The 14,027-nt window shown below is 41.4% G+C and overlaps 1 long non-coding RNA gene and 1 pseudogene across 3 annotated transcripts; one reads left to right on the forward strand and one right to left on the reverse strand.

The window, feature by feature from the left end:
- Positions 1 to 309: 309 nt before the first annotated feature.
- On the forward strand, positions 310 to 13,168 carry LOC150020786 (uncharacterized). 3 transcript variants are annotated; one of them, XR_016510407.1, is made up of 4 exons: positions 310 to 455; positions 2,854 to 3,060; positions 6,404 to 6,523; positions 12,863 to 13,168. It is a non-coding gene; the product is annotated as an uncharacterized LOC150020786 (long non-coding RNA). The 3 variants fall into 3 exon arrangements; XR_016510408.1 differs by lacking the exon at positions 2,854 to 3,060 and having other exon boundaries at positions 12,860 to 13,168; XR_016510401.1 differs by lacking the exon at positions 2,854 to 3,060.
- On the reverse strand, positions 4,524 to 5,258 carry LOC150020787 (mitochondrial fission factor-like; annotated as a pseudogene).
- Positions 13,169 to 14,027: the final 859 nt, after the last annotated feature.

Consider the following 14,027-nt stretch of genomic DNA (forward strand, 5'->3'; position numbering starts at 1 on the left):
TCACGTATCAAGCATTAATGAGAGCCTGTGAGGTACCTGTGCCAGGCATTAGGGAATAACACTCTGAGCAAAACAGATGTGGGCCGTGGCCTTAGGGAGGTAGCAGCTTAAGTGGAGGAGGGAGGCGTTAATCAAATACACGTGCATAGAACTGCATAATTACATTTTGTGATAAATTCTTGAGGGAAAGATACTTGAGGCTGGGAGGGGTAAACTAGAGTGGGGCAGGAAGTTGATTGAGGGCCAGGCCTTTAAGCTGAGATCTGAAGTACGACCGTGAGACATATAAGGGGGTGGAGAGGAGAAAGAGTTCCTGGCAGAAAGAGCAGTCTGCACAGAGAGCTCCTGCCCGAGCAATGGCCTGGGTCCTCCGTGGTGGGAAAGTGCCCTCGTGAAACGCTTGCGGAACCGAGAGAAGTCCAGCACGCAGGAACAGGAAGCAGAAGGTGATGGTGGTGAGTTGGGCAGGCCTTGCTACCAAGCCTTGAAGACCCTATTATGAAGACGCTGTTGTTCTAAGGTTGACATGAGGCCTGAATGTTTAAGCAGAGGCGTGACATGATCAGACTGTGTCTGGAAAGGGACACTCTGGCTGCCCTGCTGTGAACATATGGGAACAGGCGCGTGTGGATGCTGGGAGCTCAGGGAGGAGGGTGTTACCATAACATGTGGCACTCGGTGTTGGCTTCTCTGACCTCCATGCTGCCCACCAGCATGGAAGACATCAGGTTACATGGTATTTGTAGCAAAGACCTTTCTCAGCAACTCAGTGCCCTGGGCCTATGGTAGGGCTTTGAGGGGCTTCCAAGGTTTTAAAAGCACCCTTGAAGCACTAAGTATCGTTATTATTATGATTCAAGGGGCGTGAGGCCTCTGAAACCATAGCTGCCACATCCTGCTACCTGCCGTGTGCTTTTGGGTGGTGTTATGTTTGGGCTCTCTCCAACCCGAACTTCACTTTGCTCGGGAACATGATCCCACAAAGCTCAAGGGGGTATGGCTTTGGGCCGTACCTTGAGTAATCTTAATACTTTATGAAATTCATTTCTATTTTCTTCTTTATTGACCTGTAGAACTCTTACGTCATTTGGGGATTAATTACAAAATTGGGGGCAATGTCCGTGTAACCTGATATGCCCTCGTGGCAGGAAGGAAAGGCTGGTGATATTTCATCACCAGAGAACTCTGATTTCTTTGCCTTAGAGTAAAAGCACCAAAGTAAACACGAGAATGCTTGCAGGAAGCCGAGAGATCTGCTCTTTGTTGACCTTTGTCAACAAGAGAGTCACTTGGGGCATACTCTCTTCCCATCCTCCTTGCGAACAAAATACTTGGAAAAGACTCCAAGGACTTTGCAGCCAGTATTGGGAAAGTCACACCTCCCTGCACCAGCCCCTCATTAAGGTTATGGGTTCAAGTCCACAGTAACTTTTTCCTTTGCACCCGTCCTCAGCTATCTGTGGTCATGAGTTCAAATTCTCCTTTACTCATGTTTTGCCTTCCCGAACACATTTGTAGTTCTTTGAAGACAAGGGTGTCCCCATGCACATGAGAGATCCCTATTTCATATATAGCAAAAAATGCATAATGGGCCATTAAATATCTAAGTGGATCAGAAAGATGCACTGAAGGCAAACCATGTCGGTCCTAATGTTTGTTAAGCGTTCATGATGTGTGATAATTACTGGCTCACTGTTGTTCATATGCTGATTCTTTCATTCACTCGAACAGGGACTGAGTGGCTGTATGTGTGGGTGACTTTTCTTCTAGCCACTCACCATTCTTCATGTGGGTAAAAACAGAAGCAAGAGGCTCAGGAAACAGATCCTCTGCGCTGAACCCCGCATCCGTGTGGGCTCTGGCTCCTTCCCTATTTGTTATGACACTTCTGGCTTAGAAACAAAGAACAAAACAAAGTTCAAGTGCAGTTCATTGTGTGTGTTTGTTTGTTTCCTTAGAGCTTACACTTGGCAATCCTCAAGGGAGGACTTTGGCTGAACCCACGAAGTGGTGGGAAGGAATCACAAAAGTCTGGGGTGTTTTGACCAGAAAAATTCCATGTGGTCTGACATTTGCATTTCCCATGCGGTCCTCCTCATCAGAGAAATGGGAGTCTCACTTTCAGTTGGTTTAGCTGCTTCTTTTGGATATTTTCTCCATGTGTCTAAATAACGTGCCTCTGCCTTGGTTTTTCAGATTTAGACATAAACTCAACTTCCTCCCATGAAAGATGAGAGTTTAGCACTCTTGTTTTCCTCATTCTTCCAATGTAATCATATCACATTTTTGGTTTAATCAAAATTTAACACTGTTGTGATTATTGTAAATATTTTTTCCCAGCCAAAGCATGCCATATACATGGGTAATGCTTCCTTGGTTATACAACTTTTTCTCCCCTGGAGTTCAAAATTTTCTAATGTTTTGATTTATACCTATCCTTAATGCTCCTCCAACTCTTTGCCAGAATGGTTAATCTCTCCTAATAGCTCTAACATGTCAGGCAAGGACTGATTGTTTTACTTTTCACACTCCCCTCTGGAGCCCATGGGCCTCCTGCTCTGGTGATGCCTGTTTCTCGAATTCTTTGCCTCCCAGTTTACTCCCTCCGTTTGGTGGAGTACAACCTCCAGTAGCCTCCTAATAAGGCATGCTTGGATTCTCTTGAAAATTTTCCCTACTTTCTAAAAACTGAGAACTCATTTTTGTCCTATGACTAGTCTTTTATTTTATTTTTTTTTAAATGGTGCCATTATCTTCTATTACCTGTTTGAAGATGTTAAGTATGGCTTTCCTGAAAGTTTATTCTGATGTTTGTGCTGCCTTCATCTCCTCTGAATTTCTGTGTTTGAATAGGATTCCCAACAAGCATTGTCTATAAGTTTCTCCTTTGAGGATCTCAGTTGCCCCAGAGAGGAGACTGCCAGCTTGAGAGGAGACTGCCAGCCTGCTGTTTCAGGTGTCTAAGCGGGGCCACCAGGATTCTCAGCTGCAACAGTGACAAGTTGCTGCGGACCTCAGGATTCATTCAGCACACCGACTTGCCCTTAACCCCCTTCTCCAGTATGTTTTCTGTTAAATGATGGGGATGTCTGGCTGGTGGGGTGGAGGAGCAATCTAGGGACCCCCTGCATTTAGTACAGTGTTTCAACTAACACCCCTACCTTCGAGAGGTTCCTGGGGTGTCTAATCCTATGCCTTTCGGGGCTCTATGAGGACAATCTATTAGCTTCCCGCCTCCTCTCTGCAATGCATGCCCGATCTCTCAATCCTGCATCACTTACCACCAGCTCCCAGTTTCCAACATTTTGCTTGTCTGTCTCTCTCCGTTCTTGTTGCATTTTCTTTCATCTTTGCCCTTGAGGATTCTGTTGCCTTTAACAAAATCTTTATGTTGGAATAAGGTTTTGAGAGTGGAATGGAAAGAAGAAAAGGAGTTCAGTCTACCCTGTTTACTTGGATGGTTACAACATCTGTTTTCAGTTGAAAAAGAAAGTACTTAAAATAGATTCCACCCCCCCCCCACCCCACACCACTTGAGAATATTGCTGAATCTTCAAGTCTTCAGGCCCAGTCAGTCCATAAGCCTCACTGGACTGGTGTCTACCAGCTAAGAGATTCACAATTACCGTTTGCAGGACATTTGGATGAGTTAATTCATCTGTGGTTCACTGGTAGTGCTGCTGACTCCTCTGGAAGCTAAAGGACTCTGGAAACTCAGAAGAAAGGACAACAGGTTCAGTGAACTCCAGGACAGAAGCTCCCACATCTAGTTGCAAATTAGGATCACCTGGGAGGTTTTTAGAATTATAGACCCCAACCCCCCACCCCAAGCTCATTGCACGACTCATTGAATCTTATTCTCAGGAACTGGGTCCTGGGGAATCTGCATTTTTACAAAGCAACTGCTCACCTCTATTCTTGTTATGTGAGAAAAGTAAACCTCTACTGCTTAAGGCACGGCTAATCTTATTTTTGTGGTTTGTAACTGAAAGTATTTCTAACATATGAGGTTCAGGGAGTTCTGAAACACTGAAGTGGGGGTCCATTTAGGAGAGTGTGGATGGAGCTTGGCAAATATCTTGGGGATATGCAGCCAGCGGATATGTCTGTTAACAAAACTGTTCAATAGTGTTTGAGAAACAGACAAAATAGTTTTCATTTTACAAATACTTTTCTAAATCCATTCTCTACCTCTCTTCCATTAAGAGAATTACTTGTTCAGACTGATGAGGCAAAAAATTAATTCCTTTAAAAATCAAATTAGAGTCTATTTACAAAATATGCAGAGGGAGAATTCTGAGGAGGTGCTATTGCAGGACTGGTTGAAGTGAGTACAGCTAAGTGACAGGACACACCTCTACTTTGGCAAACATGAGTCTTTTCTCCTTCTTTCCTCGAAGAAGTGCTCCTTCAGAACATAAACTATAAAACAGCATACAACGCAAACACAGAAACAAAGGAGTTTGCAAATTCTTTATACTTACAGCTGTGGAGACAATAGTTTTTGAGAGCCGAGGTTACTTCTAGTGGCAAAACCAGAGCCAGCTATTAAGCAGCCAGAACGCTACAGTAATTGAACACATGACCATTTGTCTTTCAGCACGTTCTTTGGTTTCCTCTTCTAAAAGTTGTAGATGTCAATTAGTTTTATTACCTGTCTTCTTAATGAAATTGCATCGACAACACTCATGTCTTCTGCAGTTCCTTCGACTATCGCATCTATACAGTGTATCTGAAAGGCCCCACCTGATTTTGTCACGATGAGGATTAGAAGTGGTGGCAGCAGACCCACCACACCACACAGGTATGGAGTCCGTTCTGACCAGCTGTCTGTTTTGGTGAACAGCATTGTCACTCATAGAGCACTCTTTTTTTAGCCTGCAAACTGCATGGACTTCTTCATTTTGAGAGGCTGGAGGAGGTCTTTCTAAATCCAGAAAACCTAGTGGTCTTTCACTTAGTGTAGGTACACGAGGTGGTGTTTTTAGTGCCAGAGGTTTAAAGGAAGTTGACTGAATGAGGTCAAGATCCCCTGGTCTTGAAAATGGAATGTCTTCAGTATAACTTGCTACTACAATCCTCTCTGGAACCTGCATAATCACACTAGCATTTGGAACTCCTTGGAATTCTTGTTCCAGGTCAGCATTTGGTGGCACTACCTTTAATTTTTCCAGGACCCTCATTCACTGACTAATACCTTCAGTGTATTCCATTTCATACTGAATTTGACTAATTTGCGCCATCTCAGCAACAGTGGGAGAAGGAAATGCTGCCCCACTCACTAAATGTGTACCAACTACTAGTTGCTATTTGGCACTTTTTGCTTCTGTGCTTCATAGTAAATACTTTAACTTGCTTCAATGTGTACATGCTGGATTTAGAGCCACTTCTGTCCCCCTGGGTCCGCTGGAGGGTCCCCGGCGAGGGCCACTGCCCGCCGGCTGCCGGGGCTCTATGGTGGGCGCTGTCAGAGGCCGTCGGCTGAGTGCATGGAGGTACCCGGGCAAAATACCGGCTGGAGCAGCCCGCTGCCAGACGCGAGGACCCACACATATTGTTTTATTTTATTTTTATTTATTTATTTATTTATATATTTTTGAGAGAGGGAGAGAAACATCAATGTATGGTTGCCTTTCACACGCCCTGAACTGGGGACCTGGCCCACAGCTCAGGCATGTACCCTGGCTGGGAATTGAACCGATGACCTTTTGGTTCACAGGCCAGTGCTCAATCCACTGAACCATACCAGCCAGGGCCAATATTGCTTTAATTGATGTGCCTGGAGATGTTTTATAAAGGCCTCAATGATCCAGAGATCTAGTGGGATGGATGCAGCTCACCATTCAGTTGCTGCCCCTTTCTGACTCTCCTTGAAGAGTCCAACCAGTGCTCAGGCAAGTCAGATGCTTTGTGATAATAAGTTCAGAATTAGCAGTAACTTACTCTTCAGATAAGGTTCGAACTTGATCAATGACTTCTCTCAGTGGATTTCATATCTGCTCATTTTTTACTCTTTGTATGCTGAAGCTAAGTTATTGGGTATGTAAGGATTTGAAGTTGTGCTATTTTTTTGTTAAATTGATTCTCTGATCAATGAGTCACAATTTACTTTGTCTGATATAAGAATAGCTTGCATGGTGACTCATTTTTAATCTTTCTGTGTTCCTTATGTTTAAAATGTATCTCTTTTGGTCCAGTATTATAATTTTAGCCTTTTACTTAGATTATTTAGTTAATTTATATTAATTAATAATATAGTTGGATTTATAGCAACCATCTTACTCTTTGTTTTCTAATTAGCCCACCTGTTTTATGTTCCATTTAAAATTTTTTCTTTCCTTTGTTTTTGGATTAATAATTTTAAAAAATTCTTCCATTTTACCCGTTCATCAACTTGTCACAGATTTTTTTGCTGACTGTTCTCGTGCCTTCTGTACTGATTCCTGGTTACATACTAAGGCATTATCTTCAGTTCCTGGTTCCACATGTTGAAGAGGAAACAGCAGACTTTCTGAGTGCTGAGGTGAGCAATGGTTTAAGCTTAGGAACTAATGGCTGAATGGGTAAAAAGAACAGAGAGCCAAATCAGGTATTTCTTTGAAGTGTTCAGTGAGGTACACAGTTTTATAATGGAAGATACTAGATTTTCAACAACAGAAAACAGTGGTGTTTGCCACAGTTAACTCCTTTTAATTTGCCCTCTGGACTTGATCCATATAACCAACTGCTATTGGAAGTTTCCAGAGGATGACCCAGGAGTATCTCAAATTCAATGTATCCTCATTACCCCAGCTTCCCTCTCTGTATTCTATCTCAGGCAATATCCATGTGTACCATCTGTTAGTACACATGGACCCTGGGGAAAATCCCTGAGACTGAAAATATACCTGCATAAGCAGAGGGCAGGGAAAGACCAAAGACAGAGAAAGGCCAAATCAGTATGGCAACTAACAGAGTTTATTAAGAGAAACTTTCAAAAGAGGTGCATCTTGGGTGACTGCAAGACAAAGTGAATTTTCTCTGTGTAGCTTGACAGGTGCCAAAGAAATAGAGAACAAGGTAGGGTGGATAGGGGTACTGGTACATGATCATGCTGAGGTATGGAAAAATGTCTTTCTTACATGCTTGACCAAGTCAGGACAACAGCCTGTTCTCAAAACTAGCGTATTGTGAGACACAGGGGAGAGATACTGGTTTATGTCCAGAAGGAAAGTATCAATTATGACCATACAGCCTCTAAGGGTGCTTGTGGGAAACCATTGCCTTTTGACCTGGGTCTAGCTCATGGCAACAGTCACATCATAAAACAGTCTCTTCTCATACCATTCACCCAGTTGCCAAGCTAAGCACCTGGGTGTTATCTTTGTCTTCTTCCTTTTCTTGCCCTCTTTCATCACCAAGTCTGATTGCCTCTATATCCTAAAGGTCTCTCACATTAGTCCACATCTCTCTGTCCTCACTATCTCTACCTTGTCTTATCCATTGCTGAACCACAGAAAAGTACTTAAAATGGAACACTAACTCAACTTGCTGAATGAATGAGTGTCTGCTACTCAGGGAAACAAACATTTTAGGATAAACAATGACTACCATCTAAGTCCTTCCCATTGACTTGCCAACAGCAATCAAGGCTCAACTACAAGATGACGGTGTACTCAGCCCGCATTAAGGGCACACCTCGAGTACCCAGCTTGAATGATAGGGGAGGCTGTGCCACTGGACCCCACAGGACACCTACTACATTAGGCCACACTACCAAGACATGACATCACAGAAGCTCTGCCTAATGCATAGAAACAAACACAGGGAGACTGCCAAAACAAAGAGACAACGAAACATGGCCCAAATGAAAGAACAAAACTCCAGAAAAAGAACTAAACAAAATGGAGATAAGCAATCTATCAGATGCAGAGTTCAAAACACTGGTTATGAGAATGCTCAATGACTTTTAAAAATAATTTATTTATTTGTTTGTTTATTTATTTTATTTTTTTAGAGAGAGGGGAAAGGAGAAAGAGAGGGAGAAAAACATCACTGTGTGGTTGCCTCTCACTCATGCCCCCAACTGGGGACCTGATGTGCAACCTAGTAATGTGCCCTGACTGGGAATCAAACCAGTGAAACTTGGCTCACAGGCCGACGCTCATCCACCGAGCCACAGCAGCCAGGTCAAGTATCTTAATGAGGACCTCAACAGCATAAAAAAGACTGAGTCAGACACAAAGGATACACTAATTGAAATAAAAAACAAATTATAGGGAAACAACAGTAGAGTGGATGAAGCTGAGAATCATATCAATGATTTAGAACTCAAGGAAGCGAAAACCAACCAATCAGAACAACAGGAAAAAGAAATCCAAAAAAATGAGGATAGTATAAGCAGTCTCTGGGACAACTCCAAGAGGTCCAACATTTGCCTCATAGGGGTGCCAGAAGGAGAAGAGAAAGAGAAAGAAATTGGAACTCTATTTGAGAAAATAATGAAAGAAAACCTCTCTAATTTGGTGAAGGAAATAGACAAGCAAGTCCAGGAAGTGCAGAGTCTCAAACAAGATGGACACAAAGAGGCCCACTCCAAGACCCATCATAATTAAAATGCCAAAGGTTAAAGATTAAGAGAGAATCTTAAAAGCAGCAAGAGAAAAGAAGTTAGTTACCTACAGTGGAGTTCTAATAAGACTGTCAGCCAATTTCTCAAAAGAAAATTTGCAGGCCAGGAAGGATTGGCAAGAAATATCAAAGTCATGAAAAGCAGGGACCTACAGCCAAGATTGCTCTAGCCAGCAAAGCTATCATTTAGAATAGAAGGGTAGATAAAGAGCTTCCAAGACAATAAAAAACTAAAGGAGTTCATTATCACCAAACTATTATATGAAATGTTAAAGGGACCCATTTAAGAAAAAGAAGATCAATACTATGAACAATCGTCGTCGGCAGCCGTCCGTCTCGAGAGACGATGGTGTAGCTTCTTAAGAGTCTATCTGCACCACCGAGAATGGCTGTGCAGTCCAACTCGGGAGTGACACGGTATCTGTCTCCTCCCGTGTTGAATCGACATCTTGTGATGACGCTGGAGTGTCCTCTCCAGTGAAGCTGAAGCTACAGAGCCTGGGCAGGGTGATATGGAGGGTCTGCTGTTGCCCATGCAGCAGACCCCCCCTCTCTTCGCAGCTGAAGGATCCAAGGGAAAGACGGAGTCAATACAGCTTGGCTTCAGGTGCGCCGCAGGAGTTGCCGGTGTTGACTACAACGTCAAACCGCCTTAGGGACTCCGGCTCCGGATTTTCTGTCGGGGTTTACTCCCTTAGCCTTTCCCCTGAAGAGGTATGCCGCAAGGCAGCGGAGGTTTTTGGAATCAGAGTTTTCCTTCTCTGACTATGAACAATAAAATGGTGATAAATACATATATATCAACAATTGAATCTAAAAAACAAAGTACGTCAACAAGAAGAACAGAGACAGAATCATGGATACAGAGAGCATTTTGATGGTTGCCACGTGGGAGGAGGGTGTAGGAGCATGGGTGAAGAGGTGAGGGGATTAAGGAGTACAAATAGGTAGTTACACAATAGTCATGGGGATGTAAAGTACAGTGTAGAAAATGGAGAAGCCAAAGAACTCATACACATGACCCATGAACATGAACAATGGTGTGGGGATTGCCTGAAGGAGTGGGAGGTGCTGGGGGGGGCGGCAAAGGGGGAAAAATCAGAACAACTGTAATAGTATAATCAATAAAATATAATTTAAACAAGAAGTAAAATAAATAAAATAGAACAACAAAAACAAAATACAATGACTACCCTCTTGCCATATTAATTAGCCTCCTTTCAGATGGTAAAGGGTCCCACCAGGGTTGCAGTGGGGGGAGGGCAGATACAGCAGGACAGATTAGTAACAGAAGGACATTGTAAAGAATATATTGTTTTAACTTTCTGTGGGGCCTGTGCTTCTCTCCTCATAGTAGGAAACAGAGCTTTCCTGGAGGTTATAATAACTGAAATGAATAAAACTCTGAAAGCCAATTTTCAATTCCCCAGTGCATTGGCTCTCTGGAATTTTCAGTGGACTTGATGGATCAGAGTAATGCAAAAGAAACGGGACCTCCAGCCCCAGGGTTTTATAGCACCTATAAAATATGTTTTACAGTTTCTGCCCAATTTTATGCTGTTAAGCTAAACATTTGATATCATATGGCACTTTAAGCACATTGATTTATGATAAGTCAGCAATTGCATCTGTAATAAAAAGTCCAAAGTATGGGGTTTAAAAGTAATCTACTGTATTTATTATTGACATAAACAGTTACCTGCAGTCCATTTGAACATCGTCTTAGATTTAACTCATGTATTAAAGATATTATGCTTTCCACACAGCAAGGTCATCACCAAGGTGAAAACGGTATATGGTTGGAAATGAAAAAGATCAAATGTGTAATGATAAATATTTTTCAAATAAATGATATATAGAATTTCATCTTTCTACAGTCCTGATTAATAATCATATTCTGCTTATTTTATTTTTTATACTCACCTCTTTCCCCTAGTTCCCAGCTCCAGCAACTACTAATCTTCTCTTCATCTCTATAATTTTGTTATTTCAAGAATGATGTATAATAGGACCAATTTTGAAGGAAACCATCTTTCTTTGAGGACCACAGCTTATCTTTTCCAACTCTTTTGAAGTTATCCATTTTACAGAAGAATCATTATAACAGCATAAACTATAAATTTAGGCTGGAAAACTTTTTAAAAATGAGATATAAATGGAATTGCCCAGTTTGTAACCTTATGAGATTGGCTTTTTTTTTTTTCATTCAACATAATTCCCTTGAGGTCTGTTTAGTTTTATGTAGATTCTCATGCTTATTTTGCCAGTGTGGTTACAGCTAGGGTGATATAATTCAATTAATTCAAGGGAGGGTTAGAGCAATTTTTGACCAAAAAAAAAAAAAAAAAGAATCTAATTCTTCTAAGAGGTAGTTGGCAGTGTAATTTTAAAAATACCCAATTTCCCTAATGCCAATTTAAGAGATGATTTAGTTAAACATTTGGAAAAAACTGTGAAAGATTAGGAAAATATTTTGTTTTCATTTTTTATTTGTATAACGTATATTTTTAAATATGTAAGCACTTATTGAGTTCCTCCTGTGTGTACACTGTAAGCCCAAAGGTCATGAAAAAACAAAATTTGTATGGGCCAAAGGCACAGATTTATATTGTCTTCCTTTGACAAGTAGATGTGCTTCTTGCTATTATTCTTAAGGTATTATCTGTGGGCTTATTTTTATTTTTACAAATAAATTAAAAGTCTCACCAAGGCTATTTCTTTTCAAATACCTCAGCATAGGATAGTCTGCAGTATGGGGTAAGTTTATTTCAGGAAGTATTAGTAGGCCATGTTGTGAGGACCCCAGCCAGGTTCAGTGATGTTCTAGAACAGTGGTTCTCAACCTTCCTAATGCTGTGACCCTTTAATACAGTTCCTCATGTTGTGGTGACCCCTAACCATAAAATTATTTTTGTTGCTACTTCATAACTGTGATTTTGCTACTGTTATGAATCGTAATGTAAATATCTGATATGCAGGATGTATTTTCATTGTTACAAATTGAACATAATTAAAGCATAGTGATTAATCACAAAACAATATGTAATTATATATGTGTTTTCTGATAGTCTTAGGCGACCCTTGTGAAAGGGTCATTTGACCCCCAAAGGGGTCGCGACCCACAGGTTGAGAACTGCTGCTCTAGAAGGACTCACAGAACTCAGCATATATTGTAGTCATGGTTATAATTTATTAAAGTGAAAGGATACAACACAGACTCAGCAAAGGGATAAGGTGCACTGGATGAAATCTGGAGGAACCCAGGTACAAGCTTCTAAAAATCCTTTCCCAAGAGAGTCACATGGAACCCCGAATTGCCCCAGAATCGAGTTGTGATAGTGAACGGGAAATGTTGCCAAACACGGAAGCCCATGAGAGGATCAGTGCCCACAGTTTTCCTTTGGTGCTGATCACACAGCCTCTGTATCTGGAAATTTGCACAGATTCCAGGCTCCAGAAGGAAAGCAGACGTTCAGGAAAGGCCACATTGTTTGTCCAGTTTGGCACAGCGAACCACGTTTGTCGGTTAATGGGCAGGAACCCTCCTGAACTCCTTGTATCCAGATGCCAGCCAAGAACCAACCTTGCAAGCTGGTGTTTTCAAGGTAGCAGTGTAGTCCTGCTATGCTAACTGATTTCTGTATGTAGGCCCATTTAATGTACTAACTATCAATTTGATCTCTGTCTCTCTGACTGCTACTTGTGTCTTAGAACATAGCTGGAGTCCTAGCTAGTGTGGCTCAGAGGACTGAGCGCCAGCCTGCAAACCAAAGGGTCACTGGTTTGTTTCCCAGTCAGTGCACATGCCTGGGTTGCAGGCCAGGTCCTCAAGTGGGGACTCATGAGAGGCAACCACACACTGATGTTTCTCTCCCTCTCTTTCTCCCTCCTTTCCCCTCTCTCAATAAATAAATAAAATCTTAAAAAAAAAACCACATCAGAACATAGGTGGATAAGCGATGAGTGCTGTTAACTCTCAGCTAAATAATATGGCAGGTACAAATGAACAGGAAGTGTCTAGGCAGAGAGGCCTTTTTCTCCTAGCATGAGGGGAAAAAACCACACACACAATAACAGCAAACCCAACAACAAAGGAGAAGCACACAAAACTTTACAGTTAAGAATACTATCTGAAAAATGGATTCACACTCATGATCCTTGTTGACAAAGTCTCTCTCTATAGACTTGTGATATTTACAATTAACCAGTCATTTAACAAACATCAGTCTGAATCCAACTGCCATCCCAGCAGGTTTTATATTCTGGAGGAGATGTGAAAATGTAGGAGCCTGGAGGAGGGAAGATGGCGCAGAGAGAAGGTTGTTTCCTGCGTTATAAGATGCACAAGTTGTCTAGGAATCTGGTGCAATGTGCTGGCAGCTATGATGCTTGCACCACACACTGCTGGCTCCAGCGGTGCAGAGGAGAGCTTTGTGTCTTGTGCCCTGAGTAAACGTCGGCCCCAGCATGTAGAAGGGCTTCCCTTTGCTATAGTCTGTGGTCCTCCCATTAGGAAAAATAAAGACATTTAAAACAATGTTTATTTCATTAAAAACAATCTCATCCTTTAAAATTTTCTTGTGTGTGTTTGTTCATTATTATAGGGTCCTAGTACTGTGGTACATGTGTACATTTTGACACTAAATAAATTTGCATATATTTGGGTTGTGTACTTAAACTCTTTTAGTAATAGGGGTTTAACGACTACTTTTGGGTAATAAAATTTTAAAACTAGAAGGAATCATATGGCCCTAAATGTCCTCATTTTATACTGCAGTATTATTCACAGTAGCCAAGATGTGGAAACAGCCTGTCTGTTGACAGATGAATGGATAAGAAAATGTGATATATATATTCTGCCTTTAAAAAATATCCTGCCATTTGCAACAACATGGATAAGCCTGGAGGACATTATGCTAAGCGAGATAAGTCAGACACAGAAAGACAAATATCACACCATCCCTCTTACATACGGAATTTTTTAAAAAGTGGAACTCCTAGTAAAAAAGAATACAAAGGTGGTTACCAGAGGCTGGAGTGGGGATGGGAGACAATAGGAGCTATTGACCAAAGGGTACAAACTTTTAGCTTTAAGTTAAATATGTTCTGAAGACCTAATGTACAGTATGGTGATTATCATTAATAATAATATATTGTTTACTTGAAATTCTCTAAAAGAATAGACCTCAAGTGTTCTCACCACACAAATAAAAATGGTAACTATGAGGTAATGAATGTATTCATTAGCTTTCATCACTATCTTTTCATAATATATACATATAGTAAAACATCACATTGTATACCTTAAATATATAAAGTTTTTTATTTGCTAATTATACCCAATTAAGCTTGGGAGAGGGCAAAGATGACTTGTCCAAGGTGACATATTAGAAGTTAGTGGTAAAGCCAGGCTGGAG

This window comes from Furipterus horrens, unplaced genomic scaffold, assembly GCF_987537825.1.
Source record: "Furipterus horrens unplaced genomic scaffold, mFurHor1.1.pri manual_scaffold_1, whole genome shotgun sequence".
In the NCBI taxonomy this organism is placed as follows: domain Eukaryota; kingdom Metazoa; phylum Chordata; class Mammalia; order Chiroptera; family Furipteridae; genus Furipterus; species Furipterus horrens.